Source organism: Thermobia domestica, chromosome 1 (genome assembly GCF_964235325.1).
Source record: "Thermobia domestica chromosome 1, izTheDome1.hap1.1, whole genome shotgun sequence".
Taxonomy (NCBI): domain Eukaryota; kingdom Metazoa; phylum Arthropoda; class Insecta; order Zygentoma; family Lepismatidae; genus Thermobia; species Thermobia domestica.
Genome location: NC_137454.1, coordinates 21,293,500 through 21,308,645, shown reverse-complemented (window position 1 = coordinate 21,308,645; position 15,146 = coordinate 21,293,500). Strand labels below are relative to the sequence as shown.

At 37.6% G+C, this 15,146-nt stretch overlaps 1 protein-coding gene across 1 annotated transcript in view; it reads left to right on the top strand.

Moving 5' to 3' along the window:
* Positions 1 to 15,146, top strand: part of LOC145683715 (uncharacterized) — a 198,235-nt gene that overhangs the window by 181,120 nt on the left and 1,969 nt on the right. The window lies entirely within an intron of this gene.

Below are 15,146 nucleotides of genomic sequence, written 5' to 3'. Positions count from 1 at the left end.
GGCTGAAAACGCAAGGACAAGAGTTTTACGAGGAGGGACCCTTCAAATTCATCCCACGATGCGACAAATGCATTGACCGATATGAAGCCTATGTTGAAAAATAACCTAATGTATGTATTGTCTGTTGGCTGTATAAGTTGTATGAAATAATATATACACGTTTCACTTCAGGCTTTGTAACATTACTTTCCGATCACTTCTCGCAATTTCATTTCATTTCTAGTAGTATAGTTTGAAATTCTAGTAATACTAAATATTACCGCTTCTCTGCTTCAAAATAGTTGCAGAATACTACTCGCAAACTAACCTTAACAACTTAAGAACTAAAGGTCATTAGCATAAATTTACCCGTTGTGAATTCTCAGAGAAGCAACGAAAAATGCGTTTGTCTGTGAGAAAAACAGAAGACTTTTTGAGATAGAATAATTCCCATGAGGATAACTGCCTGTATAGATAATTTCCATGTTCTTTCAAAATGACAAAATGAGTGAACGAAATTACTTCCAGACGTCAGTCACACAGTCTACGAATCATCCTCATCATTTTGTAGAAAATACAAACACGTTCCTGGTGATGAACACATCACTAACTGAGATAAACATAGCCTGTATATATAGGGCGGAGTTTGGCAACGTAGCCGTGTTTAACGAAGTCATTGTGCTTACACATTACAAGTTCAATGCAACGACTTTTTTTTTTTTTTTTTTTTTTTTTTTACGTAGGTCGAATAACCATGTTTGCTGGGCATTGTATAATTTTCCCACTCTGTAAATGTGTTGATATCTTGTGAAGCGATCAAAGCTCTTACTTATTGGGGAGGGGGGGAGCATGGTGGTTGAGTGGTAGAATGCTTACCTTTGATGTGTAGGGTCCATAATTTGATCCCCGGCCAAGTAAGTATGTGGTGTACAACATCGTGTTTATGGGATTTTCTGGTGTACTCCCATTTCCTTCCACATTCTCATCCCTTCAATTCTTTCATCATCATTCACTCACCTTAATCATCCACAGGGGCGGATCCAGGACCAAATTCTGGGGGGGGCAGTGGTTTGTCATATTGTTACTTTAATAGATCCAAACTTTGGAATGGATTTTATATATATGTATATAATAAGAAAGTTTTCCTCTTCTGGGGGGGTGATTCCCCGATCGTCCCCCTGGATCCGCCCATGATCATCCATTTCCTTTAACCTAATGGACATAATCGTCGGACGTTAAACTGAAAGATTTCTTTTAACCGGTTCAGTGTTCCATGAGTAGGCTCTATCTCCACCATTAACTAGGAATGGCCACAAAGTTCCGGTTCCGGCGGAACCGGTTCCTCGAGGAACCGGTTCTCGGAGATCTGGTTTTCAGAACCGGTTATGGAACCGGTTCCGGACCTGGATCTGAAAACCCGGTTCCAGAACCGGATCTTAGGAGCCGGTTCCAGACCTGTATCCGAAAACCCTGATTGAGAACCGGATCTTAGGAACCGGTTCTAGACTTGAATCCGAAGAACCGGTTCTAGACCTGGATCCGAAGAACCGGTTCCAGACCTGGATCTGAAGAACCAGTTCCAGACCTGGATCTGAAGAACCAGTTCCAGACCTGGATCCGAAAAACCGGTTCCGGAACCGGATCTTCTGAAACCGGATCCGTTCACACCCGAAAACCGGTTCACAGCCGAGAACCGGTTCTGGCCATCCCTACCATTAACCTCTGTTCAAACCGGAAGTGCTAGAAATCAATTATTTCCAGTTTGAACGTTGATCAAGATACGACAGAAACGGTAGTGGATAGCCAGAACCTGTTTCTTAGAACACGTTCAGTGTCACAAGAATACTAGTTTATGTCTGTGGGTGTCACGAGAATAACTTTCAAAGTAGTTACAAGAGCCCAGGGGAGCCGATCCTGGTTGGAGGCAGGGGGCCCGAGTCCCGCCAAAGCTCATCTAGGCCCCCTCACAGTATTTGTGAATATACCCAATATTTGTCATAATTTGAATGCAATTTGTCTTAAAATCCTCATATATATATGCTGTCTGCATCTGAATGCCCTCCCCCAAATTTACAGAGAGATTGGCGCCCTTGCAAGATCCTTCTCATAGTGCGAAAGACCCGGGCTTAATTCCCTGTAGGAGCTTATTTGGTTCAGGTCCCATGATAAGTTATAGATTAGTTTCTTACATAATCTCGTTATTCAAAGGGAAAAATGAACAAACAAAATATTTGATGCAAATAACAGCAAAAGGTATGTTGCAATGACAGTATTTGACAGGGTGTGCCTGTATCGGGGAAAATGTTGTTTTGAAATGAAAGTAAGTGAAATATTTCAGGTTAACGTTCTACGATTATGCCCTTTAGACTAAGGGATAAAGATGATTAAGGGAAGTAAATAATGATTAAAGAATTGGTGGAATGAAAATGTGGTAGGAAACAGGACCCTATCAGGATCCTGCCGCCTACAGTCGGACAATTTGTCCATGCCGACCAGATGCCGCGGTCGGATTGTCGGCGCCGGACACCGGAGTCTTAACGCGCGATTTTCGACTTCGACGAATAGTTGCCTTGCCGAACAGTCGGCAAATAGCCGGAAATGAGCATTAAATGAGCCGGCGCCGCCGTCGACAAGAGGCCGGCATAAGGAGTCGGCAGACGGTCGGAAACAGGCCTTTCCGACTGTTTTGCCGACTCTGACGGTCGGCAACAGTCGGCAAAGGGCATTTTATTTTACGGTTTTTAACCGCTCGGCAAAAGGTCGGCAACTTTTAACAAGTAGATCGTCGTGCCCCCGCGGATGGGTGCTGGCTGCAATCCCTCTTTCCGACCGCGACTTCCTGATGAGGGAGTACCTCGAGAAAACCCAGGGACGTGATGTTGTTCATCACAAACTTACTTGGTCGGGAATTGAAACAAGTACTCCACGCACCAAAGGAAAGCGCTACACCACTGAGCCACCGTGCCTGCAATATTCGTTTTTACCTGGGAATACAGCTAATAACATTCCTACCTAATGTAGTGTTTATAGCATATGCCTTTCACATAACGTCCCAGATTTGATTTTTCCGAGAAGAGCATTTAATACACAGGTTCACTTTAAACTATAGGTCTCGACCGATTTAGCCTCGCTGCTGATAAAAGAAATAAATAAAAATCCACCAATAAACAAGTTGGCGTAACAGCCCTTTGTGAGCCTTAGCCGCTCCAATGTCCTCTGTTAGCGACTGGTTGAACTACGTGGAGAGTAGCGGTAAACAAGTTGTCTGCGTGGCGTCACCCTGTTTCTAACAGATGTATCAAAAGCTTTCTAGACCTAGTGACCGTCACAACTTTTATTCACATTACTCCCCAGTTGGCCTTACGCGCGCTGAATGGACGCCGAAAATTGTGAAGCACGGGCCGGGAATCGAACCCAGGACTACGCGGACGTGAGTCCAACGCTCTAACCTCAATACAAGTAATTAGATAACTAATAAATTTACAATATATTAGCTTCCTCCTCGAAGGAGCCACGGTTGGTGGCGTGGTTCTGTAATCTAGGCGAGATACTGTGGTGGGAAAGGGCCTATATTGTAAAGTCGATCTTTTATGATGTGTTCCTGTGTACTCACCAACTGTACCGGGTTCAAACCCTGTTTGTTGTTCGGACTCCACATTCAGTGGCGTATTTAGGGGGGCTTCCGGGCTTAAGCTTCCCCCGAAATCTTACTCATAGTAAAGTATATGAAATATCTTGCAGAATTTTCATATTTTCAGGCAAAGCCTCCCCCCGTAATTTAGCAAAGCCCCCGAAACAAAATCGTAAATACGCCACTGCCCACATTAATAGTAGGTTCCGTCCTTTAGAACTTTGCTGTTGGATAAGGGCACAAAACGCCAAAAAAAAATAATAATAATAATAATAATAATAATAATAATAATAATAAACTACTACTAGAAGGTAAGGACTTCATCAACAATCCTTGTAAAATAATCAGATATAAATTATTTATATAACACATATGATATCATTTATTTAAGGAAGGAGGAACCTCCTAAATCTTGGAACATATTATTGTACCAGATGATTATGTTGAAAAAAGACTGTCGTGAGTATATACTACTATCAGTGCCAAAATAAACTGGGAAGGGAAAATAATTTTGAAGACAAATGACAATCGTTTCTCTTTGAAGAATCAAGGTCGTATTTCTTTCGTTTAGCAGAAATTTATATTACGTAATGAAAAACATTACAAAAGACCTGGTATTTTTAATTTTTCAAGTCTTAATTTAATAATGGTGATTTATCTATAAAGACAGTAAAACATACATCTGTCACTGAAACAGTATTTCTTTCACTGAACAAGGTAGTCCATTCTTGATTTTCTTAGCTTCTGTTGCTACCGAACAGAGTTGGCAACCCCAGAGAACAAAATTATCGATTTTAGTCTAAAATTATCATATATTACAAAAATAACTTATCGTATATTCGTTATGCACGCAGAATAACTGCAGAAAATCTACTAATAATAGCAATAATATATAATAAACTTATCTAGTAGTCTTCAGTTTCGAAATGGTGTGTGGGGTCCGTGGTTCGGTTCCAGGTCAAGGAAGTTTGTAATGGACAACATCGTGTCCGTGAGTTTTTTCGGGACATTCCCGATTTCCTCCCACTTTATCATTCCACCAAATCTTTGATCGTCGTTCACTTGCGTTAATCATCGCCTTCCTTAGCAAACGAGCATAATGGTGGGACATTAAACTGCGACTTTGGCGTGGGAGACCCGGGTTCGATTCCCGGCGGGAGCTCATGTGATTAGGATTTCACGTTAATCAGTACGTCCTAGGGTTGCCAACTCTGGAAAATAAAAAACCGGCACTCCCTGAAAATTTCCTATGGTATAGGTCTGAGTATGAAGTATCTCCGTTCGGACACGTCCATGGGAAGGAAATGTACTATCGTGAACAAAAGTGCATTAGCACCTGTATTCTGCATATCCTTAGTACAATCACTAATAAGCTTAATAGATATATTACGCTATAAATGAGAAAGTGAAATCGGCATTTACCATTTTATTGTATTTATCAGTAACTACTGGTACCACTTCTTTAAAGTAATCGAAACAGATGAACAAATGTATATTAATCTTTACGTGACAATTTTGAATTTGGAAAATGAAATTTATTCTTCAAACTTATACTTCAACTACAGGAAATTCATTTAAGAAATCCTTTTTCACTCTCAATAAATATATAAAATACAAATTCAAGCAAATTTCAAAATTTCCCTGATACAGTCCCTATCTTCTCTTTAAAATTCAATAAACAGATAAACAAACTATATTAATCATTTATAGATGGTGAAAAGGTGACAGTTTTGACTTTACAGAATGAAAGTTACTTATTAAATCTATACTTCGAACTAGATACAAATTTGAGAAAAAAACCGGTCATAAAGGGGTTGGTAAGAAATTTTGTACCGATAACCGGCTTTAATCAAAATAACAGCAATATCTCCGGCCAGGCCGGTCAAAAACCGGCCAGTTGGCAACCCTAGGAGGTGCACGTCTCGCCACAGCCTCGCTGCTGAACGGGACGTTAAACTAAAATCAACTCAAGTAATAATATGCAAGATTTTATTTCAGAGGCGTCATTTGGGGTGGGCAGGGAGAGGCAATTGCCCCTTCCTCTGAGTTTGAGAAACATACATGTTTCAATCAATTGTATACTAATAAAATAAAGGTGAAACTATTATATCGATGACTAATCTTGACCTCCCTACGCTCAAGCAAACTTTGAAATGACGCTGCTGTTTCATTTCATTTCAATTTCGAACTCTAAATCAGCGCCACTGTTCTCATCATTTCTAAAAATCAATCTTAACACTACTCTGAACAACAACATTTCCATCCCCTTATAAACATAAATAAATTTTAAAAAATGGATGCAGAGTTGCCATTTACCAATTCTCAAATCGTTATTCATTTATTTCAGCGGAAATGACTGTTAAAAAACAACAGTGTGTGTGTGTGTGTGTGTGTGTGTGTGTGTATGTGTGTGTGTATGTTTTTTAATTCATTAGTGCACACCTACAATTTATTTGCACATTCAAAAACTCAAAGAAAAGTGTGCCTTCCAAAACTATCGTATATTCACCTATTATCAAAAAGGATATTGTCGTATGTCGCATTAAGGTTTAAATTATCGTATATCACAATAAATTATCGTATGGTTGGCAAGCCTGGTTGTTACCGACTTTCTCTTTTATTTCTTCTTCTTTTATAAGTAAAACGATTGATTGATTTTAAGTCGCGTACGCTAACCGCTTAGCCACGAGGGAGGTCCATTTTGTTTCGAATATGTTAGTGTCTTTTGTCGGGTGACTTATTGGCTATAGAGAAGCTTTTTTACCCTACAGTACATGCTGTGGTTCTGCTGGTACGTATGAGATCTTGGGTCTGGTTCGATATCTGAGAATCATTGCAGTATTCCTGAAATATAGCAAAAGACTTTAGTGTAAAACAGTGTTGCCAACGTCAGGGATTTTCACGCTAAATGTGGTGGTTCCAAAAGCACGTGTCTTTCAGTTCGAAACAGTTCATGCTGTCATGATTTCGATATTGAAAAATCAATGTTTATATATATATATATATATATATATATATATATATATATATATATATATATACCAAACTCAATCCATGTATCGAAAATTAAAATACATTAAATTTTGATTTGAATTGGTCGTTTATAGGTTAGTGGAAAATGTTAAAAGATTTCAAGAATTGTTTACAACACATTTTGAAAATAAGAGACGTTCCAATAGCGCGTGTTTCTGTTTGTCCATGTTTTTGGCTAGGGTTGCAGAATTCTTAGTGTACTTCTTATGTTTGACGTATAGTTGAGTGTGCATTCGGAAGGCAGCTTCACGAATTGTACCGAAATATTCCGATGTATCAAGCATGAAACAGAACAGTTTTCTATGATTGGCGTAGAGTCCAGGTTTCACAAGTTGTTGCGGTCTTTATAGCATGAGTATATTACTTGTTATAACACAGAAGAGAAGATGTATTTCTTTGTTCTTTCAGTGCGTGTGTGCGTTCTAGCAGTTTTTATTTTATTACTACTAAAACTTTTCGCTTAGTTCAATCTCACTTTTTTTTGAATTTTAGAAAAAAGAATTAAAAACAATGAAAACATGTAACAAATGAACCAAATAGTATCTACTAAGTTCTATTATATGATTTATTTAATTTTTTCAAAAGCCAATTTGTATAATGTGCGAATTTGGGTGCTCAACTATGATGACGTCAGACAGCTGCGCAGTCAAATATCTACTCCATAAAAAGAGGTTAGGAAACAGTTATTACCTCATGTAACTTTTCAAGCCAGTTAGACATACACGTGTACGGACCCTCGTGATGCTTCTAAAGGCGGTTCGACGTACACATATACGTCCCTTGCAATACTGACGAAATGATGGCTTTTTGGCCATCTGTTGTTTTCTCATGTGAACGAAAACGCATGCCACTCAAAAATAGACTGTAATATGTTGGCTTTCCAAACTGCACCACCCAAAATTGAAATACAACAATTTATTATAGTGTAGTTGTTATTATTTAAATATTTTTGTGTAGTGTGAAGTTTCGTTTACAAGTCCTGAAAATTTCATTTTAATTGAACAAATGTTTTTTTTTTTTTTTTTTTTTAAGATATGTTTAGTTTTGTGACATTATGACAAAATTGCTGTTTGGTGATTTAAAATTACCGCCTCTCGCAGCGGCTGATGAGTATTTAACTTCAATTTTAAAATACTCTTAACTGATTTTAAAGTTCTTCACTAAAATTCGAAAACAAAATGGAACCGAATGATCCTTAGTAGCTTCTTTCATTTTCTCATGTATTAAATTGAGTTTTAAGCTTTGATGTTTACTGAATTCATTTGTGATTAAGATAGAAATAGCACAGGCAAGATATTCGCAGACATCTAGAAAAGAATAGTTAGCTTATTTTACATTTATGGCATTGAATACATGGTTAAGACGGCGGTGTGGGGGCACACTGGTTTACTGCTGCGAAGGGCATCCCTGGCTTCGATCTGAGTACATGTGAGTTTGTGGTGGACAACATTGTGTTCGTGGGTCTTCTCGAGGTTCCTCCAATTCCTCCTGCATTAGCATTCCACCAATTATTTCATAATCGTGTAGTTTCATTAATTATCCGTCTCCTTTAGCCTAACGGGCACAAACGTGGGAGGCAAAATTAGAAATTTTATTCTGCATGGTTGAAACGATTAGGAAAATATTCCTATTTTGATTTTCCTATTTCAGTATTGCGGGCACCGCAGTTTAGAGGTTTGAATCACGTCCGCGTGATACCTGGTTCGATTCCCGACCGATGCTTCCCCAATTTTCGGCGTCCGACCACCGTCGTGAGGCAAACTGGGGAGTCACGTGAATAAAAGACATGACACAGCCACTAGGTCTAGAAAGCTCCTTGATACGCCTGTTAAAGACAAAGCGAAGCAGCACGCAAATCAAGTGTTCGTCACTAGGTTGAACGTAGTTCAGCCGTTCGCTAACAGATGGCGTTGGAGTGAATCAGGCCCACAAAAAGAGCTGTTACGCAACGTGGTTTGGAATTTCAGTATTATGATGTATTGATAGAATGATACGAGTAACACGCTCTATTTCACACGATGGGGCGCAGTGGCTCAGTAGAAGACCGCTTATGTCTGGTGCGTGGGGTACTTGGTTCGATTCCCAGCTCGTGCCGAGTGGAGTTTCTGGTGGGTTCTCCCATTTCCACACATTTTCTTCATTCCATCATTGCATTAGTTATCATATCACCTTGGAGAACATACGTGAATTGTTAAACAAGAAATATCTTTATTTCACCGCACTTAGACGATTATACATTACGAATAGTAATTTGTATTTTTTATATTTGTATTTTCTATACGAATAGTATAGAAGTGGAACGGATATTTGATCAACTCCCGCGATACCATATGAAGATTCTATTAAGGGATTTCAATGCGAAGGTAGGACGAGAGGATATTTTCAAACCGATTATAGGGAACGAAAGTTTGCATAAGGAAAGTAATGACAACGGTGTTAGACTCGTGAACTTTGCAACATCCAAAAACCTAATCGTGAAGAGTACAAAATCCCCACATCGCGACGTTCATAAATACACTTGGACATCACCAGACGGAAAAACACATAATCAAATTGATCATGTTTTAGTAGATAGAAGAAGACAATCTAGCATAATTGACGTCCGGTCGTTTAGAGGGGCTGATTGTGACACTGATCACTACCTGGTAGTAGCGATAATACGGGAGAGATTATCGTTGAATAAAGGTAATATTCAATGTCCCAAAACGGAGAGATTTAATTTAAAGAAATTAGAAGAGAGCCAGGTAAGAGAGGAATACCAGATTGAAGTTTCGAATACATTCTCGGTCTTAGAAGACTCGGAGTGCACTAGTGTTGAGGATACTTGGATTGAAATTAGAGATAGCATTAAAAATTCAGCAATAGAAAAATTGGGACACGCGCAAATACGTAGGAACAAACCATGGTTCGACCAAGAATGCATAAAACTAGCAGAGAAGAGAAAACAGGCAAAATTACGGTAGCTACAAAATCCGAATGAAATAACTACACAAAATTTCGCAGATATCAGGCGGGAAACTTCCAAAACTTTTAGAACAAAGAAACGGGATTTTTTGAAAGCTAAAATTAAGGAACTTGAAGATAATAGTAAAAATAAAAACATTCGGGACATGTATAAGGGGATCAGCGAATTTAACCCTTAACAGGAAACGCTATTTTCTTCGCTTACAGGAAAGGAGTGTCTGTGGGACACGGACATGTATAAAGCAATATCTTTTTTTAAAAAAAACATATGTGTAATGTTAAATAATAGGAAGGTACTGAGAAAACCGATACATTGAGTGAATCAGTGTTGCCAATGTAATACAAAGAAAAACCATACGTGTCTGACAGACACATATTTCCTGTTAAGGGTTAAGAAAGGCTATCAACCTCGTGCTTATATATTAAAGAAATCTGACGGAACAGTTCTCACTGATACGGATAGCCTCTTAAATAGATGGAAAGATTTCTTTGACGATTTGCTGAACACGCAGCCAAAAACTAATGTGCGTGGAGAAAAGGAGATACACACCGCAGAACCGTATATTCCAGAACCCAATCGAATAGAAGTGGAAGCCGCTATAAAGAAATTAAAGAAACACAAATCTCCGGGTGTAGATGAAATTCCGGCTGAGTTAATTTTAGCTGGAGGCGAAAAATTGTGGAACAAGATACACAAACTCATTCTCCTTATCTGGAACAAGGAAGAATTGCCACAAGAGTGGAAAGAGTCAATCATTGTTCCAATTCACAAGAAAGGCGACAAAACTGACTGTAATAATTATCGAGGCATTTCTCTTCTGTCAACATCCTATAAAATCCTTTCAAATATTCTGTTAGCAAGATTGACCCCATACGCAGATGAAATTATTGGAGATTATCAGTGCGGATTTAGACGAAATCGATCAACTATCGACCAAATATTTACCATTCACCAAATACTCGAAAAAAAGTGGGAATACAATACCCCGGTACATCAATTATTTATTGATTTTAGAAAGGCGTACGACTCGGTTAGGAGAAAAACATTATACAACGTTCTTACAGAACTTGGAATACCGAGAAAGCTAGTAATTAGATTAATTAAGATATGTTTAAGTGAATCCCAAAGTAAAGTCCGGGTAGGAAAATTTTTGTCCACGAGCTTCCACGTCGAAAATGGCCTGAAACAAGGAGATGCGTTGTCGCCATTATTATTTAACTTTGTGCTGGAATACTCCATAAGGAAAATCAAAGATAGCAACCAGGGCCTAGAGTTGAACGGCATTCACCAGGTTATGGCATATGCTGATGATGTAAATTTAATAGGGGATGATAGGAGAACAGTAGAAATAAATGCAGAGATCTTATTAAACGCTTGCAGGGACATGGGTTTAGAAGTAAATGCAGAGAAAACTAAATACATGGAAGTGCGTCGGGACCGTAATACGGCAAATTGTGGAGGCGTTAAAATATTAAATAATGCTTTTGATAAAGTGGATACTTTTAAATATTTAGGATCAATATTAACAGACGAAAATCATATTCACGAAGAAATTAAATGTCGACTAAAAGCAGGGAATTCGTGTTACTACTCGGTTCAAAATCTCTTGTCGTCGCGAATTCTGTCGAGGAATTTGAAGCTTAAAATATATAAAACGATAATCATGCCTGTTGTTCTGTATGGTTGCGAAACATGGTCGCTTACTCTGAGGGAAGAACATAGACTGAAAGTGTTTGAGAACAGGATCCTGAGAAGAATATTCTGACCCAAGAGGAACGAGAATGGGGAATGGCGGAAGCTTCATAACGAGGAACTACATAGTTTATACGGTTTACCCAACATTGTTAGGGTCGTCAAGTCTAGGAGGCTTAGGTGGGCAGGTCATGTAGCTAGAATGGAAGAAGGTAGAAACGCTTTCAAAGCCTTGACTGGAAGACCCATAGGAAAACGACCATTAGGAAGACCTAGGCGCAGATGGCAGGATAATATTAAGATGGATCTCGCAGAGATATTAATACAAAGTAGAAACTGGATGCAATTAGCTAAGGATAGAAGTCAGTGGAGAGCTTTTGTGAACGCGGCACTGAACCTCCGGGTTCCATAGGCCATAGAGTTAGTTAGTTAGTTAATTAATTTGTATTTTTTTAAAAAATAATTTCTTCAGTATGTAAACAACTAGCATATTGCCCATTCTTCGTACGGGAAGAATACATTTCATTTTGGACATAAAGGGCAGTGAGAGCTGAATTTGGATTTAAACGACATCGGAAGTGTCAGTGTTCGTGTCAGAGACCCCGAAAACTATGAATTCGACACTAATATCGGTCATTTTCGATAATTTTTTAAATATATATCTCCCTTCCCTGCGTTGCACCGTGAAAGTGAAATTATAAAATCCATCCCAGACCCGAACCTCATCAATGTTGAAAATTTGATTGAGATCGGTCTGGTGGTTCAAGCGTTATTAACTTACATAGTTACTTTGAATTTTATACATTAGATTAGATAATCAATTAATTATAAAATTGGTAAATTTCTTCGAAAACTGAATTATGGCTATATTTTCAAATTGACATATTTTTTTCTGAATGTTTTGTCACGTATCTGACATTAAATTTGAGCGATGTTGTTTGCAACACTGACACAAAGAGCACACTCTTCTTTTGATGTTTACGTTAGCTGAGGTGGGGAGCTGGCTGTTATGGAAGACCCCTTTCGTTTGTTTACACAACGACTAGCGACTTCATCTCATGCTGCGGCACTCGGCGGAATTATTTATTGCAGTGATAATACAGCTGAGAAAGTGGTCTGTTTTTCCAACCGTGATTTTTTTTTTTTTTTTTAAGTTCACTTTGGGAGCTGAAAAATAAAACGTTCTAATTTCTCATTCAAATTTAAAAAAATAAAATAAAATGAAATGAAAGGTCATTCCACTGATAAGGCTTTCTTCCTTAATTTACAGATTATGGGTATCATTTTCATCATTACGATAAATAACTTTCCCGATATGACTTATTTGTAACGCATATTAAAAAGAATTCAATCTGGCATCTTCCTTAATTTAATAGCTACAGCGCAGTTGTGGAACGATAACTATAAGGGACCGCCTGTCAAATTAATTTTCGGGCTCCCAAAGAACATAATAAAACTCTACAGGAAGAAAATGACTTACTATTATGCCTACTTATGGCATAATGAACGGACTACAACACATGTTACGCATTGTTTATTATTACTGGGTTATATTATCTGTGAGTGTTAGTTATTCGGCTATTTAGCAGATAAAATATTATTTCTTTTATATACATGCTAGCTAAGGCGCCCGTTCTTTGCACGGGGAGAATATGTTTGTGGAAGATATTCGAACCCTTTTCCCCTCCTTAGAATAATATTTCAACGAAAGTACCATGAAAAAAAGGTCACCTGTAACCACCTCCATGACGATGGGGTTGAGTTTGGATTTAACCCTTTAAACCAGGGATGCAAATAGGCAAGAAAATTTTACTAGCCCAAGGAAAGGGCTAGTAGCTCACATCCCACAACAGAAATCATTTACTTATCTTCGGTGTGATATTAAATGCTCGCCCGCACGGATGAACCACTCCCTCCGGGGGAGTGGGTGAGTGCTTATTTGCATCCCTGCTTTGAACTAATTCGTATTTTTAGTTGGATACTTACACAAGCGTATCTTAGTCCATAACTGTAGACGGATAATGATTTGTAACACGATCGATTCACTTGGGACCATGCTTTCATGTTCCGTAACATTTATGCTCGTATTTGGTCCCTTAGGGAAAGAGTGTTGCAATAAGTAGGGAAAAACTTTTTTTTTTTTACAAAAAAGGGATTTTTAGATAAAATTGCTCTGGTAACACTGTTGTGATTACGTATAAAATGATATTGGAAAATGTACGCGAGGTTATCATCAATATATCCTGTATATATTGGAAAAAGCTAACCAGCATGTGCTAAGAAAAAAATATATATGTGGGAGAGAAATTTGGGGTATTTTCCATTCCGAAGGCATGTTGCATTGAAAGCATAAGTGTAATTCGAGATACTGAACACAGTAATATTTTTTATACAGCTTTGTATTCGTCTGGAAGCCAGCTTTGATATTCCGTAACATTTGTGGTCATATCAGATTCCTTAGGAAAACAGTGTTGCAAAAAGTGTTTGCTACAAGGCTTCCTTGGAAAGATAAGGTTAAAAACGAGAAAATGAATTTTCCCCTTCCTACAACCAAATTGCGACATGATACAGCAAGCAAAATTTATATGTATTGAACCGAGATATAAATGGTTCAAAATCCGGTATTTGTTGTGACGTCACACCAATTCTAAGGGTTAAATGCCATCGGGAGTGTTAGTATTCATCTTAGCGAACTTCAAAACTATGAATGTGTCACTAATATTGTTCGTTTTCGACTATTTTTACACGATACCCTTTTTTTAAACCCCAGGCGTGTATGAGTTCGATAGTAATATTGGTCATTGTAACTCTTTAATTGGCAAGCATTGATAGCATTACCATTAAAATATTTAGTTTGCTTTTATGGTTGAACCATGTCTTCCTAATCATAATTATGGTCAAATATCATAAGAATATTTTCAGTAATTAGCAGCAGTTTCGTTGAAGTATCTTCCTACAGAGCAAAATAATAATAATAATAATAATAATAATAATAATAATAATAATAATAATAATAATAATAATAATAATAATAATAATAATAATAATAATAATAATAATAATAAATAAAAAAAGAACTTTCGCGGAACGTACGAGATAAAGCCTCTACAATACTAAATTTGACTCTCCCCTGTTGACAAAGATTAGAAATATCTAAACAAGTGATCCGCAAATCATATATATGACTATTGTATGAAAAGAGTAATGCCAATTAAATGATCACTGAAGTTATAATTCATGCGGATAACACAATAGAATGCAATGGTGCTTGAGAGCAACACTGCCATATAAAAGGTTAAATTATTTTATTTTATTTTATTTTATTTATTTTATTTATTTTATTTTATTTTATTTTATTTTATTTTATTTTATTTTATTTTATTTTATTTATTTATTTATTTATTTTTGTACATCCCCGCTTTCCCCTTAGAGGTGTCTTATTCCCACAGTGCATGTTTCCAGGTAGTAAATCATACTTGTACCAGGTTTGGGAAACTGATTCAGGCATTCCAGAACCATACCAAAACATACACATATTTATGTATAATATACAATAGATGTAAAAATGACCACTTGTCCTTCCTTATAACAAAAATATGGGTTTTAATCAAATAAACATGATTTTTTAAAAAATCAGTTCGAGGAAGGTGACTGACAACTATATCCAAATAATAGTTCCAATCGCTTCTGCCATTTTCACGTAATTCAACTACCAACTAGATAACTTTCGTTTTTATACGGGGGGGGGGCACAGTGTCTCACTCTTAGAGCTCTTATTTCTGGTATGTTGAGACTCTGGTTCGATCCCCGGTCAAGTAAGTGTCTGCTGGATTTTCTCGGAGTACC